Source organism: Theropithecus gelada, chromosome 2, assembly GCF_003255815.1.
Source record: "Theropithecus gelada isolate Dixy chromosome 2, Tgel_1.0, whole genome shotgun sequence".
Lineage (NCBI taxonomy): Eukaryota > Metazoa > Chordata > Mammalia > Primates > Cercopithecidae > Theropithecus > Theropithecus gelada.
The window spans coordinates 57,593,519-57,612,910 of record NC_037669.1 but is presented as its reverse complement, the minus strand read 5'-3'; the positions used below and the strand labels follow the sequence as shown (position 1 = coordinate 57,612,910).

At 36.6% G+C, this 19,392-nt stretch overlaps 1 protein-coding gene across 3 annotated transcripts in view; it reads left to right on the top strand.

Moving 5' to 3' along the window:
* GRM7 (glutamate metabotropic receptor 7) overlaps positions 1-19,392 on the top strand; it is an 889,769-nt gene that overhangs the window by 350,310 nt on the left and 520,067 nt on the right. The gene's annotated exons all lie outside the window — the stretch shown is intronic.

Sequence of the window (19,392 nt, the reverse complement as noted above, 5' to 3'; positions counted from 1 at the left end):
AAACCCCAAAAAACAAAAAAAAAACCAAAAACTTTTCTACATCACCCTCCAGTGAGGTTATGTGCATCTTTACTCTCATCTGCAGTGTAAGAAATGTTTTCTTTACCAAATGTTTATTAAACATTTGGTTTTTTGCTACTCTGATAGGTTAAAATAAGATTTTTAGTGTAATTTTTATTCTTATTTTTCTTGCTATGAGTTGAGCAGCTGTTCAGATATTTTTAAAAAATTATTTGTGTGTTTTTCTTTCAACTCTCAATCCTGATTGTTTGCTATTTTTCCATTGGATTGTTTTTCTTCCATTTATAGCAGCCATGCAGCACATAGTTTTCTACTTTATTTATATTCTGACTTTGTTGTTTTTTGATATGTAAAAATATTTGCTTTTTGTTTAGTTGACTTAGTCAATCTCTTCTATGGATTCTGAATTTTATATTGTCAGGATGTTATCCTGCTTTTATTTTTTAATCTAAGATTGTATAGTTTCTTTTTTATACTTCTTTTCATTTATTGTCTCTACTGATATAATTATTAATTTTAAATTTAGCTATTTCCTTCTGTTTTATGTTTCCTTCCTTCCATTTTTATTTTCTGTATATCTTTTTTTTTTTTTTTTTTTGAGACGGAGTCTCGCTCTGTAGCCCAGGCTAGAGTGCAGTGGCCGGATCTCAGCTCACTGCAAGCTCCGCCTCCCGGGTTCACGCCATTCTCCGGCCTCAGCCTTCCGAGTAGCTGGGACTACAGGCGCCCGCCACCTCGCCCAGCTAGTTTTTTGTATTTCTTGGTAGAGACGGGGTTTCACTGTGTTAGCCAGGATCGTCTCAATCTCCTGACCTCGTGATCCACCCGTCTCAGCCTCCCAAAGTGCTGGGATTACAGACTTGTCTGTATATCTTTTGCTACATCGTTTGTTTTATTTTCTCTTTTGAGGTACTTAGAGATGACACATTGTATTTTTAGATTTCTTTTTTTTTATTATACTTTATGTTCTAGGGTATGCTACATCATTGGTTTTATTTTCTCTTTTGAGGTACTTAGAGATGACACATTGTATTTTTAAATTTCTTTTTTTTTATTGTACTTTATGTTCTAGGGTACATGTGCACAACGTGCAGGTTTGTTACATATTTATACATGTGCCATGTTGGCCAGGCTGGTCTCAAACTCCTGACCTCAAGTGATCCACCCACCTCAGCCTCCCAAAGTGCTGGGATTACAGGCGTGAGCCACTGCATCCAGCCAATATTATATTTTTTTTTTCTTTTTTATTATACTTTATGTTCTAGGGTACATGTGCACAATGTGCAGGTTTGTTACATATGTATACATGTGCCATGTTGGTGTGCTGCACCTATTAACTCATAATTTACATTAGGTGTATCTCCTAATGCTATCCCTCCCCCCTCCCCCACCCCACAACAGGCCCCAGTGTGTGATGTTCCCCTTCCTGTGTCCAAGTGATATCATTGTTCAGTTCCCACCTATGAGTGAGAACATGCGGTGTTTGGTTTTCTGTTCTTGGGAGAGTTTCCTGAGAAGGATGGTTTCCAGCTGCATCCATGTCCCTGCAAAGGACATGAACTCATCCTTTTTTGTGGCTGTGTAGTAGTCAATGATGTATATGTGCCACATTTTCTTAATCCAGTCTGTCATTGATGGACATTTGGGTTGGTTCCAAGTCTTTGCTATTGTGAATAGTGCTGCAATAAACATACGTGTGCATGTGTCTTTATAGCAGCATGATTTATAATCCTTTGGGTATATCCCCAGTAATGGGATGGCTGGGTCAAATGGTATTTCTAGTTCTAGATCCTTGAGGAATCACCACACTGTCTTCCACATTGGCTGAACTAGCTTACAGTCCCACCAACAGTGTAAAAGTATTCCTATTTTTCCACATCCTCTCCAGCACCTGTTGTTTCCTGACTTTTTAATGATCATCATTCTGACTGGTGTGAGATGGTATCTCATTGTGGTTTTAATTTGCATTTCTCCAGTGGCTAGTGATGACGAACGTTTTTTCATGTGTCTGTTGGCTGCATAAATGTATTCTTTTGAGAAGTGTCTGTTCATATGCTTTGCCCATTTTTTGGTGGGATTGTTTGTTATTTTCATGTAAATCTGTTTGAGTTCTTTGTAGGTTCTGGATATTAGCCCTTTGTCAGCTCCAGCCACCAGCTCCCTGCATGAGTGACACAGAAGATGGGTGATTTCTGCATTTCCAACTGAGGTACCGGGTTCATCTCACTGGGGCATGTTGGACAGTGGGTGCAGGACAGTGGATGCTGCACAACGAGTGAGAGACGAAGCAGGGAGAGGCATTGCCTCACTTGGGAAGCGCAAGGGGGAAGGGAATTCCCTTTCCTAGCCAAGGAAAATCATGACACACAACAACTGGAAAATAGGGTCACTCCCACCCTAATACTGCACTTTACCAAGGGTCTTAGCAAATGGCATACCAGGAGATTACATCCTGTGCCTGACTTGGAGGGTCCCATGCCCACGGGGCCTCCCTCATTGCTAGCACAGCAGTCTGAGATTGACCTGCAAGGTGGCAGTGACGCTGGGGGAGAGGCACCCGCCATTGCTGAGGCTTACGTAGGTAAGCAAAGTGGCTGGCAAGCTTGAACTGGGTGGAGCCCACTGCAGCTCAAGGAGGCCTGCCTGCCTCTGTAGACTCCTCCTCTGAGGACAGGGCATAGCCAAACAAAAGGCAGCAGAAATCTCTGCAGATGTAAATGTCCCTGTCTGACAGCTTTGAAGAGAGTAGTGGTTCTCCCAACATGGAGTTTGAGATCTGAGAACGGACAGACTGCCTACTCAAATGGGTCCCTGATCCCCGAGAAGCCTAACTGGGAGACATCCCCCACTAGGGGCAGACTGACACCTCACACCTCACATGGCTGGGTACACCTCTGAGACAAAGCTTCCAGAGGAACGATCAGACAGCAACATTTGCTGTTCAGCAATATTCACTCTTCTGCAGCCTCCGCTGTTGATACCCAGGGAAACAGGGTCTGGAGTGGACCTCAAGCAAACTCCAAAAGTCCTGCAGCTGAGCGTCCTGACTGTTAGAAACAAAACTGACAAACAGAAAGGACATCCACACCAAAACCCCATCTGTACATCACCGTCATCAAAGACCAAAGGTAGATAAAACCACGAAGATGGGGAAAAAGCAGTGCAGAAAAGCTGAAAATTCTAAAAATCAGAGCGCCTCTGCCCCTCCAAAGTAACGCAGCTCCTCACCAGCAACAGAACAAAGCTAGATGGAGAATGACTTTGATGAATTGAGAGAAGAAGGCTTCAGACGATCAAACTTCTCTGAGCTAAAGGAGGAAGTATGAACCCAGTGCAAAGAAGCTAAAAACCTTGAAAAAAGATTTGATGAATGACTAACTAGAATAGCCAATGTAGAGAAGTCCTTAAATGGTCTAATAGAGATGAAAACCATGACAAGAAAACTACGTGGCAAATGCACAAGCTTCAGTAACCGACTTGATCAACTGGAAGAAAGGGCATCAGTGATTCAAGATCAAATGAATGAAATGAAGCGAGAAGAGAAGTTTAGAGAAAAAAGAGTAAAAAAGAAATGAACAAAGCCTCGAAGAAATATGGGACTATGTGAAAAGACCAAATCTATGTCTGATTGGCGTACCTGAAAGTGACGGGGAGAATGGAACGAAGTTGGAAAACACTCCGCAGGATGTTATCCAGGAGAACTTCCCCAACCTAGCAAGGCAGGCCAACATTCAAATTCAGGAAATACAGAGAATGCCACAAAGATACTCCTGGAGAAGAGAAACTCCAAGAGACATAATCTTCAGATTCACCAAAGTTGAAATGAAGGAAAAAATGTTAAGGGCAGCCAGAGAGAAAGGTTGGGTTACCCACAAAGGGAAGCCCATCAGACTAACAGTGGTTCTCTTGGCAGAAACTCTACGAGCCAGAAGAGAGTGGGGGCTAATATTCAACATTCTTAAAGAAAAGAATTTTCAACCCAGAATTTCATATCCAGCCAAACTAAGTTTCATAAGTGAAGGAGAAATAAAATCTTTTACAGACAAGCAAATGCTGAGAGATTTTGTCACCACCGGGCCTGCCCTACAAGAACTCCTGAAGGAAGCACTAAACATGGAGAAGAACAACCGGTACCAGCCACTGCAAAAACATGCCAAAATGTAAAGACCCAATGGATGCTAGGAAGAAACTGTATCAACTAACGAGCAAAATAACCAGCTAACATCATAATGACAGGATCAAGTTCACACAGAACAATATTAACCTTAAATGTAAATGGGTTAAATGTTCCAATTAAAAGACACAGACTGGCAAATTGGTTACAGAGTCAAGACACATTAGTTTAGTGTATTCAGGTGACCCATCTCACATGCAAAGACACACATAGGCTCAAAATAAAGGGATGGAGGAGGATCTACCAAGCAAATGGAAAACAAAAAAAAAGGCAGGGGTTGCAATCCTAGTCTCTGATAAAACAAACTTTAAACCAACAAAGATCAAAAGAGACAAAGAAGGCCATTACATAGTGGTAAAGGGATCAATTCAACAAGAAGAGCTAACTATACTAAATATGTATGCATCCAATACAGGAGCACCCAGATTCATAAAGCAAGTCCTCAGAGAAACACAAAGAGACTTAGACTCCCACACAATAATCATGGGAGACTTTAACACCCCACTGGCAACATTAGATAGATCAACAAGACAGAAAGTTAGCAAGGATATCCAGGAATTGAACTCAACTCTGCACCAAGCAGACCTAATAGACATCTACAGAAGTCTCCACCCCAGATCAACAGAATATACATTCTTCTCAGCACCACATCACACTTATTCCAAAATTGACCACATAGTTGGAAGTAAAGCACTCCTCAGCAAATGTACAAGAACAGAAATTATAACAAACTGTCTCTCAGACCACAGTGCAATCAAACTAGAACTCAGGATTAAGAAACTCACTCAAAACCGCTCAACTACATCAAAACTGAACAACCTGCTCCTAAATGACTACTGGTACATAATGAAATGAAGGCAGAAATAAAGATGTTCTTTGAAACCAATGAGAACAAAGATACAACATACCAGAATCTCTGGGACACATTTAAAGCAGTGTGTAGAGGGAAATTTATAGCACTCAATGCCCACAAGAGAAAGCAGGAAAGATCTAAAATTGATACCCTAACATCACAATTAAAAGAACTAGAGAAGCAAGAGCAAACACATTTAAATTTCTTAATAATTAACTATTTTTTTTTCTTCGAGACAGAGTCTTGCCCTGTCGCCCAGCCTGAAGTACAGTGGCGCAATCTCGGCTCACTGCAACATCCACCTCCCGGGTTCAAGCAATTCTCCTGGCTCAGCCTCCCAAGTAGCTGGGATTACAGGCATGCGCTACCACACCTGGCTAATTTTTTTTTTTTTTTATGTTTTTAGTAGAGACAGAGTTTCACCATGTTGACCAGGCTGGTTTCGAACTCCCTACCTCAAGTGATCCGCCTACCTCAGCCTCCCAAAGTGCTAGGATTACTGGCACCCAGCAAGTAATTACCTTTAAGTCTTAAAATAACAGCCCTCTTCCTTGAAAATATATTTGTGAATCATCATCAACAAAATGACAATATGTCTGAATGCTTTCTTTGCCAGGTGTGGTGGGCTGGATTCTCAGTATGTCACCCCAAGATTCCATCCACTGATCATTCAATCAAACACTACCTAGAATGAGGTAGTGCTGTGAAGAAAATTTTCAGATTATGGGAAGATATTAAAATAATCCCTATATTATCTGAGGAGGCCCTATGCAATCCGAAGAGCTCATGTAAGTGGAATAAGAAAGCAGAAGCATTAATCAAAGAGATAGGATGACAAGAGAAGGCATAGGAGAGATGAGGCAGAAGGCAGATCAGAGAGATTTGAAGGGTGAAAAGGACCTGACCCTAGTAACTGGCTTTGAGGATGGAAGGAGGGTTCCATGTACCAAGGAATGCTGGTTGCTCCAGAGAGTGAGAATATCCCCCAGTTGACATCAGCAAGGAAATGGAGCCTCAGTCCTACAACCACAGAGAACTGAAGTCAGCCAATGGCCTGAATGAGTTTAGAAGTAAATTCATTTTCAGAGCCTTCAGAAAGGAAAACTGCCCTGCTGACAACTTGATTTCAGCCTTGTGCAATCCCTCAGCAGAGAAAGTAGCTGAGTCTGACAGCCTTCTGACCTACAGAACTATGAAATAATAAATGTTTGGTTTTTTAAGCTTCTAAATTTGTGATGGTTTGTGGCAGCAGGAAATTAATTTAAAAGGCAATGAAATTAGCTCAGTCTCAGTTTCCCTTATACACAATCCTAGATTTGTTGGTTTAATCTTGAGATTTGCATTACATTTCAAGTGTTAGTTTGGAATAATTGTATCTTTAAATTGTTTCTTTTTTAATGCCAGTCTTTTCAGTATTTCCAGTTTGTTTTTTTTCAATGTCAGTGTTTTCAGCAATTCCAGTTTATTTTCTTAGCACTTGACTGTATAAGAATATTTATCTCTTGCCATCAACATAAATGACAGTGTATCTGGATAGTGAGTTTTGAAATTATACATTTTCTTTCTCATAATTTGATTCATGTTGCTAAACTAATGTTGGAGGGAAAAGATATTTTTCCCTTATATATAGGTGCTTTTTTCCCCTATTAACCTTGCCAATTATTTAGTAAGATCTTTGCATCAGCATTCAGGAAATTTTCTTATATTAGACTTTAAATATTTGATTTCCTTTCATTCTGGTCTTTGGGGATTACAAATTATCTGGTTTTGTTTTGTCTTATTATACATCCTATAATTTCATAAATTTGATTTTTTTTTTAATCTTTGTCTTTTTTCCCCTGAATGCTGAAACAGGTTTTAAGCCTCAATCTCTTACTACTACAATATTATTTTTTTCTTCAGTTTCTGAGGCTACTTTTAGTTCTGCAATGTCATCAGTAGATTTCGTCTTCTAGTTCATCTCTCATTTTATACCTATATTTAATTTTTATGGAAATCATCAGAAATAACTTCTCTAATTTTTTTTTCTTTGCCTAAAGAGTTATTTATGAAAAAAGCTTCTCTTTTCTCTCCTGAATTATGTGTTCTCATTTTTCCTTTTTTATGGAAATGTTTTATGTTTTATTTTGGGTATTTTCTATATACTCATCTGTATATGTGAGAGCCTACCCTTGGCCTGATCTTGTCTACAAACATGACAATAAAAACCTCCTATATATCCTTCTCACAGGGATACTCTTAAAATTATCTTAAAATCTCAAATCTTAATCTGGAGAGCTGAATAATAGAAATAGGTATGGCCAGTCTAGAGATTTTCTAGATGGAAAACTGTGGGGCAGAAGCTATAGTTGCAGGCTGCTATACAAAGGAACTTGATCTCTTTGTGGTTTCTTAATGTTGGTGAAGCTCTTCTATCACTTACTTTTCTTGTCCACTTAGTCTCTGTTTCTGAATATACAGCATTGCTATTTATGGACTCTTTCTTGTTGCTTTTATCTGTTGACTAAGGGATTATCTAAAATATCTATTGGAAGTCTCTCTGATGTCTTTCTTGCCATTAATCATCCTAGAGAAGCTATATCCAACTTCATATTAGTCCATTCTCACACTCCTATAAAGAAATACATGACACCTGGCAGTTTATAAGGAAAAAAGGTTTATTGACTCACAGTTCTGCAGGCTGTACAGGAAGCACAGGAGCATCTGCTCACTTCTGGGGAAGCCTCAGGAAACATACAGTCATGGCAGAAAGGAAAGGGGAGCATATATATCACATGACCAGAGTCAGGAAAAGAGAGAGGAGGGAGGTACTATACACTTTTAAACAACCAGATCTCATAAGAACTTGCTTATTATCATGAGGATAGAATCAAAGAGGGATGGTGCTAACCCATTCATGAGAAACTGCCCCCAGGATTCAATTACCTCCCGCAGACCCCACTTCCAGCATTGAGGATTACAATTGAACATGAGATTTGGGTGACGACACAGGTCCAAACCATATTATTGTTGTTCTAGAATAGAACACAGTTCCACAGTCATGGCCCTTGTAGATGCCACTGCTAACTGCTGACCCATGTTTTATGTCCTATTTAAGAAATGTAAGAGAAATGAGGAACTTAGTGGATGGTGTTCACTGAGAAAATTGTATTCTTTCAAATTAATCTTCCAAACCACTACGCATAGCAAAATATCTTAAACTTTGGGGATAATCGTGGCATATGCTTTCATTTCAAGAAATTATGGAGAACAGTTCTGTCTCTTTATAGTCTTTTGATTGTGTTGGTAAAGACTGACAGATTGGTGGATGTGTGTTTGATGGGTCATGTGTAATGGGAAGGGTTAAAGGTCATACAAAAAGTTGGATGTTTGCACCTAAGTCACTACCTACCCCCAATATGATGCATTTCATGAATCTCATGACCAAGAGTTTTGCTTATGCTGCATGTACCCTTGTGTCATGCCTTGTGTCTTTTCATATTTTTGATAGTAAGAATTGTTAATATTTTTCTTTAGTTTTTACAGCTCTAGTTTTATAGCTATTTAATATAATATTTAGTTTGTGCAGCATAATATACTAAACTACTTCCTTGCTGACTCCATTTTGATTGTTTACTCTCTTTGATGCTACAAAGGATATTAAAATATATGTCTTACTTTTAATATCTCCTGACTTTTAAAAATTCATATCTATTCCTAGAAGGAGTAGGATTAATGCATTATAGATTATGGATGTATCCTTCAGTCATACTTTTCAAATTGCTTTTTTAAAGATTGATACCAATTTATAATATTTTAGCAATATGTGACTATATCATTTTCACCTCAAACTTAGCAGCATTGGGTTATAATATATAATTTATTATATATACACTTTCTTATATGTATAATTTCTTAAAATATTATAGATATTTATATATGTATAATAAATATAAATATAGTTATATCTGTAATTTTTTGATATATGAAAGAAATTATATAATTATAATAAATATAAATAATTTATTTGGCATTTTAAGAAACTAGATATAATAAATTACATATGATATATAAATATATTTATATATACAATATTAAAGAAATTAATATGTACTTTCTAAATTAACATACAATTTTGAAAATATTTTAAATGAACTAAATTAATTGGAAATGGGCATCTCCAAGTTGCCAAGGCGATTATTTTTATCAGGTGTTATGAGTCTGCTTGAACATTAAGTAGAAGTACATTAAGTAAAACAATAGTTTTAATAAATCAATACATATATTTTATCTCTCAATTACAAGTTAATAATGTACCCTAAACTATTTCAGGGGTGATTCTGAATCTTTGAAATTCAAATGCTAGTGTGCAAATGGTACCTGAAATATCAACCTCATTTAATAATCTACTTATAATGACTTTTGATCTGGATTTTTATGAGAATAGCAAAACCAGTTGTGAACAGTTAAATATTTTTATATTATATCCTCAGATCATCATGGTCTTCTGTGAAATAAAGAACATTAGTCCCTTTCATTGCTAAGGGAGTATTCACAATTCTGTCTTTATAAAAAATGATTTTCACTTATTTTAGTTAATTAATATTTACTATATGCCTATTCTCTGATAGGTCCTGAGTCTCATCAAGTATATAGCAGAACATGAATTTTAGAGCAGAAAGTCTATTCATTTTCTATTGCTGTGTAACAAATCACTGCACATTTAGCAGCTTAAAACAACACATATGGATTATCTAACAGTTATAGGTCAGAATTCTAGGCAAAACTGCAAGTTTGCTGTCATGGTGTCAGCCTGAGCTGGGATCTCATCTGAGATTTGACTGAGGAAGAATTCACTTTCAGGCTTGTCCAGGTTGCTGGCAAAATTTATTTCCTTGTGACTGTGTGACTAAGGGCTCTGGCTTTTTACTGCATGTTGACTGGAGTTCCTATAGGTCCTAGAGGCCCTGACAGTTCCCTATCATGTTGTCTTCCCACTGGTTTTTGCTTCTCAAAGCCAGCAGAAGAGTGTCTAACTCCAGTCAAAGACAGAGTTCTGTATAAAATAACACAATCATAGGAGTGACAGCACATTCACTTTGCCACATTCTATTGGTTAGAAGCAAGTCACCTACCTGCACAACAGGAAGAGATTATACTAGGGTGGGGCTTATTGGGCCACCTTAGGTGTGTCCACCACAGAAGATAAGGAGAAAAGTCTAAATTTCCTTTTTGAAACTGTATAAATCAAGCTTCCTTCTCTATTCTTTCTTATGTTTAGTTGCTTTCCCCATTTAGTTACTTTGTTATTTTGAATGTACTCATGCTGTGTTGCACTCCATAGTCGGCTCCTGGTGAATTTGCATAAAAATAAAACTCTATTTTAGGAGTTTTTATTATTTCGTTACAAACATTTGTTTCAGAATCGAACCATACAGAGCCTAAGAATGGCATTGCTCTGATTTGCTCCCATAAATAAATGTCACTTATCATTAAGCATATTTAAAGGGCATTTCCAAGGACATTCTGATTTTGCTAAGACTTACTGGAGGTTAAAAAAATTATCTAGAGACTAGAAGAAAAGAGAATTCAACTGGAATACCTGGTTGTAATTTTTATTTAAATTATTTTAATATGAATTAAGGTACCTCTCTTGCAATATTCAGCCTGTTAAACTGTAGAAGTCTTAACTTGAATGTAATATAGTAACCATTTTCTATAGTAGATATAATTTCTTTTTGGATTACCATTGACCATTTATGATTTCATCATTTATATAAATCAATGGCAAATTGCAAGACGTTCATAGTTTAGGCATTTAGAAAATAAAGGACAATCTATTCTAGAAGAAATTGGCATCTGTGTACTATATGTTTATTAGAGGTCTAGCAGATAGTGGAGTAACTGTTGCCTTGGGAGTGTCTACCCTACCCCACTGTGTTTAACGTTTTTATTCCAGTTTATTCACCATATTGTTCCATAGAAGGTAGCCACAGTGAGTTCACAGAGACCTAGTATTGTATCTCTTTCTTTTTTCAGTACATCTTTGTACAAACACTTGACCATTTTCTTTTTATTCATCTGCAAAATGGAAATAAAAACACTACCTACCTCATGTGGCTGTTGTTACTGTTGAAATGGTAAACATAAAGTGCTTGTCATCGTAAAAATCACATAATAAGAAATCAACAAATGAAAGGTTTCTTCTAAAAAATATATTACAGCTATTCTTTTAAAGCATAAAAGGGCAGCATTATCTCCACATGTTGGTTAGTGCTAGAACCAAATTGTGAGAGGATTTTCACTGGGTATGATATTGACTAAGACTTCTCTGGCTTCAAGTGACAGGAATAAAACATAAAAAAGAGAGAGGAAAGCAACATAATGGCTTAGATTATTGTAATTCCAGGGGTAGTTCCTAGGTTAGGGATGGTTGGATCCCTGGGCCCAAACACTTGTCAGAATTAGGTCTCTTACATTGTCATATGTCTATTTTAATGGTTTTTGTTCAAGTACTCTTCTCTCTGAATATAATCAGAAAGTTATTTCTTTTCAATTAGTTCTAATAAAATATCTGTGATTAGCTCTAATGATATCAATGTATGTCACATACCCATTACTGAGCCCATAAATCTGGCGAGTGAAGTTTCCTGCTAGGATTGCCCAACATTCATACCTGTGGGTAAGGTGAATCCAAATTGAGGCACATGAACTGAGAATGGATAAGGGAAAGTGCTGATGTCATAGGAACTGGGCAAAGCTAGGCATTGCATCAATAAATAAAATAGCACATTTTCAGTACTGATATGTTTAAGGTAAATGGCCATGCATTTTTTTAGTTATAGTTCATTGGTAGTAAGAAATAGATATCGATTCTGAATAGCATTAATAAAAATCAAATTTATCAGAAGAATAAAGGATTGGAAACAAAATCCGATAAAACAGGTGGAGAAACAGGATTCAGGAATTTCAGTACACAACATCTTCTGAAATCCAAGAAGATGCTCCTGGGTCCTTGCTTAAAGAACCTTTGAGAATCTGTTCCAGATCTTGTATTGTTTGAATGAAAAATCACATTCTAAAAGAGTGAATGATTATCCTTGCTTGGATCATGTTTATATCCCTTGTATATGGGTAAAGAGAATCGTGGGGTTATCTTCTGTGACAGTCCTACTAAGAATAAAAGTCTCCTTCACAAGAGACTCTACTATGAGATTTGGTAGAGATTCACAAGATTTGGAATCAAGTGTTGTGGGTTTTAATTATAGTTCTACTACCAGATGTGTGATATTGGGCACATTACCAAACATTTCCATTTATGTGCTTTTCAATGTGGATAAAATTGGTTCCTGTATTTTAGGTATCTCAAATGGGAAAGAAGAATAGCTTTGATAATGATGTGATGAAGATGTGGTCAACCACCAGTTGATTGGGTGAAGCATTAATAGTCTTATTAAATAACCTGAGAAATGTTGACATAGTAATGAATGTATGTTTTTACACAAAATAAAAATATCAAGCTTTTTCTTTCAAGACTTCATATTATCACAAAGTGGAAAGAATCATAAAGTGAAATCAGTAGACTTCAGTGCTTATTTCTAATGACCATTGTGATCAACTATATGACAAATTAGAAGAGGTCACTTAATCTTCTTAATGTTAGCTATTTATTTGAGGGGTAGGGGTGGAGGTAGTTGTTGGAGTAACTTTACAATTAACATTTCCAGTGTTAACATTCATGACAATAAAACAGAAGAAACAAAAACAAAATACTTGCGCTATAGAAATATTCTTATCATTCGATGACTTTTTCAGCATTTACCATTTAACAAGCACCAAGTTATTTCCACATATTAATTAATTTAATCCTCACAATGACCCTATGAGGCTCTGTTATTATTTCCTCATTATAGCTGAGGAAGATGAGGCACAGAGAGTTAAATAACAGGTCCAATGCCTCACCTAGAAGTAGCAGAAAGAGGCCTCAAACCCAAGCACTTTATGAGTATTATGTTAAATTACCTCTCATCTGCATATGAAGATATTAGTCATTTATCCATTATTTGTTTAGAAGGCTTAACAGGAGTTTGCAAACGTTGAGCCAGTTTAACTCTTCTGCAAGAATAATTGAAGGGTAAATGGATTTCCCTAGGAAATACTCTCTGGAGAAGAAAACAATGGTAGGAGAGACAGAAAACAAATGAGCTGTTTTCCTTCCCCAACCTGCTCACCATAGACACATTTTTTTTTTTTTTTTTTTGGTTGACAGGTGTTGAGTGTTTTCATATGTTTCCAGACTTTATGGGTCATCTATCTTCCATCTTCTAATTGAACTCTTATATCAGAGAGAAATTACCTCCTCAAACAGATTCAATTAATAGTGAAATAAACACATCTTATGTTTACAACCATTTTAGAATCAAAACAGACAAAATTGTATACCCCACACTTGGAAGGAGTGAAAAACTCTAATATACTAGACATCATGGAGATGCTTATTGTTTTGTAGGAATGTGAATATCAAGAGTAAGCAAGGTCACATACTACTGAGTTTTCATCTCATCTTTCAAGGAGCTGCAGATTGCTATTGAGTAGAAAGTGCCTTGAATTCTTGTCATCGGATTAGGAATATGCCCATAACTGTTTCTTAGTGTTCAGCTCTGAGAGAAGGTTCATTTTTTAAAGAAAGAGGCATTGAGTATAGCTTTAATTCTTCTCTTGCAAATGTCTAAGATTCCTTGGACGTCAAAGAGAACAGTGTAAAAAGTAAGTAGAAACTAGGGCATAGATTAGAAGTTGGGTATGGGTCAGTGGCTTAACGCAGCTTTCAAAGAGATTTTGTTCGTATCAGAATGAATTTTCTTGTGAGAAGCATTTGTGAATTGACCATGATCTGGAAAGACTTTAAAATCTGATGCAGTAAGACATTTTTGCAAACAGCATTAAGTGTGCCTCAGGGAAGAAATAATGGAGCGAACCAGGGTTGTGAAGGTACGGGTAATTCTGGGAAGCAACTATTGCATAAAACTCTTTTAGTATATTTATGAATCTTGGTGGGTTGAGGGGGAAGATAATGTTATAGGTCATTACCATCTCAATTGGACCACCAGAAACAGCATTCATACTCACCCATCCAGCCACTTTTTCACAGGAGCACTGAAAAAACACCTGCCCAATAGGGTTACATTTGGAGCTATAATTGCTTGTGTGAGTTCGTGTTATGGGGAAGGAATTGGGTGGTAGGGAGTTAGCTAGAGAAAGAGAAGAGGGCTCTGTCTGGCAAAACTGCAGAAAAAAATGTTGAGGTGTCACTCCTCTCTTAGAAGGCTCTGGGAGTGAGCTGTGTACACTGAATTAGGCATTTGACATATGAGATTGTGATTCCTGGACTTCAATCAGTTTTCCTGTTGCACATGTAACCCAACCAAAGAGCATGTGCCCTGCAAAAACGATTTGAATAAACTCAGTACCCAATCACAACGTGTCTTTGATAGTGAGATGCTGGCATTTACATATGTTTCTTTGAAATTTAATCAAACTGGCCATCTCCAACAGATGAACATATGGCGTACTAAGATATTTTTATCTGAAATCATTATTTTTAAAATTTGGAGCATATATATACACATATATAATCTCCAGAAACACAATCTATATTGGTCAAGTCTCGAAGGTAGCCAACAAATGCATCTCTGCTAGAATGTCCTTGAACTATGTCTTGACAGTAACAACAATTATGAAAACAGCTGACCTTTACTGGCTTACAATGTCTGAGGCATTGATCTAAGGACTTTGCATGCAGTGATTTAATTAATTCTCACAACATCTCTATGAGATGGATAAGATTGCCCATAAATGTACAGATGAGGAAACCAAGGCATTTAGTGTTTAGGTGATTGTCCAGTCTCTAAATTGGGAAGAGGCAGAACTAGGTTTAAAACTTAAGCAGTCCAGCTGTAAAGGTGTCCCCTCACTGCCCTCCAGCTGGTCAGTTTTTCATTTCAACATTTATCCAGACCCAATTTATGCTGGACACTGTGCTAGGTGCTGGAGATACAAAGGAATCCAATTTCAGCCCATGGGAAGCTGCTGAGGGAGAGAGATGTGAACAGATAACTATAGCAGTATGCTGAACCGAAGTACACAGATCATTGAGAAGAACATTGAAATAAGTGTTAATACCCGGTGGAGAAGCAGGAAGTAGAAGACTTCCTGGATGCAGTTATATCTGAGATGACTTTTTATGCATTAGTAGGAGTTTTGACAAATGATGGGAAGAAATATTCCAAGTGAGAGAAATAGCACACGTGTATGCTAGGGGCCTGACACAGTTCTGTCCTATGTATATGGGTGAACTCTCTTCCAACATTTTTTTGCTCACTCAAATCTTGTGTAAAAAAAAAAAGCTGAATTCACTCTGTTGGTTCTATGTTGAATCAAAATATAGATTAACTTTTGACAAAACATAGGCCAATGTTTCAAAGTGGAAATGAGACTGTTGTCATGGGAGTTGAGATACCATAAACAGCTGGAGAGACCCTAATCATTTATATTCCATTTTGCCCATCAAAGGCTCCCTTCTGGATCAGATCAAGTTAGAAAAATCTAGATGGAAGTGGGAGAAAATGGGCTGAAGTATCAGACGATAGGAGAAATGTGAAAGAGAGGAAACTGTTTCTTAAGGTCAATTTGTGTGATAGGGATGCAAGTCAATCAACATCATTTTGAACTTCTGAGAGACAGAAGAGGACCCCTGCAGTTTGTAATGAAAGGCTATTTCACATTTTGGGACATTATCATGTGTCAAGCACTGTGTCTGGTGCTTTACAAGCTTTGATTTAACTTATTGATTCAATAGCCTGGTTGCAATAGTTACTTTTATTAGCAATATCTTGCAGATGAAATTCACACAGCTAGTAAGTAGCAGAGCTAAGATTCTAACTCAGATCCAATGCACTAAATTTAGGGTTGCTTAAGATGAGCTTGCAGGTCTACTAACATAGTCTTCTTAGGATTTTTTCCAGGTGACTTCTTTCTTCGAATCATTAGATGTTAATGAAATGTAGACTTATGGGTACCCTGAAGGGAACACTTAGTAGAGAGCTTGTCTGAATACGGACTTTTTAATATTTGCATGACCATATGAAGAGTGGTATTAAAATAGTTATTTGTGTTGAATACATTTAAAGCTATTACCAAGTTTTATTTGGACCATTATATCAAATACTTCTTTTCTAAACTTCAAAAACTGATTATATGTTCTCAAAATAGAGAATAGAATATATATGTCCTAGTTTAGAATTCTGGGCAACTTTGTAATTGAAGTTACAGAATCACATTTTGAACAGAGGAAGCCCAATTTATGTAATCTGCTTATTGCAGCTTTCCAAGATAAGAATTGTCAGAAGGCTAAAAAGACTTCTTGATCACTGGTAAGTTTTTCTAAATGGGCATTTTGATTAATTATGATCCTTTCACTGATTAAATATCAATGACTAATCCTCTAACAGAGTGGGAAGTAACCACTGCTATAATTGGTTGAAAATAAAGGGATAAGAATGCAGAGATTAGTTTGAATCATATAAAGTTATGATTATGATATCAGATTGTACCAGCTATTGTAACTTTGAGGTTTCTTAAAGCCTTGCAGCTTATTTAATCTGAGGAGATATAATAAAAGTCTATAACAGCTATTTTGAAAGACTATATAGGTTTTTTTGTAATTGCACCATCTATGAGTAATATAGAAATAGTCATTTATTCAATACCTGCTCTGTGCAAGACCCCTTGTTTGAGTGAAGAAAAGTGTCAGATGACTAGAACTGCTCTATTTAGTTTGCACAGAGTGTGACTTTTGAACAGCTAAAAATTTTTCTTTTACAAAATGGCTCCAAACTGCAAATAAATAAACCCAATTTTTGGATACCCATGGAATGTCCAGGTTGGAAAAGAGGACATCTGATCCACCCCCTCCCCAAGTTTTGCTTTAAGACCTCTAATCTAAAGCACTATTTCAGAGTGGCAACCTAGGCTTTTCTTGAATACATCCCATAATGAGTAACTTCTTATATCCTAAAGCAGTTCATGGCATTTTTAAATCATTTGGAACATTAAAAACTTCCTTCCTATAATTGCTACTCATTGGTCCTAATTTTATTGCCCTAGGCTTTAATGTTTTTAATATAGCTTTAAATGAATAAAATGTAAATCTTTATAATAACCCAAAAAGGAATGCTGAAGGAATTGTAATAGGATTTAAGGAAACAAAATTATGTTTCATATTTACCTAGAAACAATGTTTTAATAAAATGCTTAAAAAAATAAGGTGACTTTTGGAATTAAAAAACAAACTTGACTTTCTAATGTAGTTTCTGAGGTTCATTAGAAAACAGGTACCTGTCTCTTTAGTGTTAATTATTAGATTCAATTAGGTAAAGGAAGATAGTGGTTAATTCACAGATGTGGATTCTGATTGCATTGTTTGGATTTCCATTTATTTCTATTAGCACTGTGACTCTGTCAAGTTAGTTCCCTCTCCTAGGCTTCTGATTCCTAACCAGTAATAAAGTATCTGCCTCATAGAATTGTGTGATTGTAATAAGATAATGTTTATGAAGTACTTAGCCCTGGATCTGGTCCATAAAATACCTTCAATAAAATCTCCATTCAACAAATATTTATTGATAGCACATGTATCGTGTATCTTACGTAAGAAGTGGTTCTAGAGGTCATACTGCATGGTTAAACGTTTTGAGAAAATAAAGTTGCATTTTTTTCACATATTTTTGTGGCAACACCCAAAGGTAATTATTTCTTTATGTTTTGAGAGAGTGATCATTAGTTTAAAAAAAGACTTAATTGCAAAACACTGTTATGGAGAGATAATTTGTTAATGTAATGGTCAAGATATGGAAAAGATTTCTGATATTTTCCAGAATATACTCTCCATTAGAGATTATGTTTTGCTTTACTATTTAATATTCTTGAAAGGTGCCAGATCAAAAAGTCCTTTACTCAACTCATTAAAGTTTTTCCTTTGACCCATTTTACAACAGGCTTCTGCAAAATAATGTTCATCCATCATTTTCTTGCCTGTACTGGAACTTAACTCTTTATAATATTTATGTTTGTCATCCCTCTGTAGATCCCTTTTGATACCTCATTATTATCTAAGTGTCTCCCTCATTCGAATAAAAAGGTAAACTACCTATCTTGAACTTAGAAACCAAGTTTTACAGCTTTTCACATTAAACCTATGTTATCTTACTAGTTATTGTGCATCAACTAGACAGTAAAGTGCAGGATCTGCCAGTGCTTTCCTTCCTTTGTATTTCCATGTGGATGTCCTGAGTGTTTGTACAGAGCCCTTCATGCATTGTGCCTCTGCAATTTTCTGCTCCTGTAAATAGCATTTTTCAGCTCTTGATATGTATGCTGAGTCATTCCTTGTATTTGGTACAGCATTTTCTATACATGGGTGAGTACAGAGTCTTTCACTTCTTAAGCATCTCAGAAACGATCTATTTCTCCTAGTAACTTGGCCACCACCAATAAGGAATTTTCTATGGTACATGATAAGCACCCCTGGGTTCCCCATTATGCCCACATATTGATTGAGCATTGTTTCGAAACTTTAAGGAGCTATGATAGAGCAGAGTTACTCCAACACCTCCTGACAATTTGATCTAAGCCACCAAGGAGATTCTTTACAGAGAGTGGCAGCACATTCCTCATCCATCATACATTTATATCTTGCCTCTCTATTTAACACATTGCAGAATAAATGCAAATGCATTCAACTCACAACGGAAACACATCTTATTTTTGAGCTGCCTACATGGATAATATTCATCATTTCTAAACGAGATGTGAGGAATATAACGTACATATAATTTTTTCTTTATCCAGAATTAAGTCTATCTGTTTTTCACTTTTCTTGTGAGAGAAATAAAACAAGCTTTGAAGAAAATGTTTGGTTAAATGATAGTACGTACAGTAGATCAATACAGCAAAGGTACTCTCTTGGTTTGTGTCTGCTGCTATAACAAAATATCTTAGACTAGGTAATTTATGAACATCAGGCATTTATTTCTCACAGTTCTGGAGGCTGGGAAGTTCAAGATCAAGGTGCTTATCGATTCTGCATCTGGTGGGAGTTGCTATCTGCTTCCAAGATGGTGCCTTCTTGCTGCATCCTCACATGGTAGAAGGGGCAAGGGGACTAATTGGTTCCCTCAAGTCCTTTTATAAGGTCACTAATACCATTTATAAAACAGAGGCCTCATGACCTGATCATCTCCCCAAAACCCCATCTATTAATACTATTGCATTGAGGATTAAGTTTCAACATGAATGTTAGAGAGAA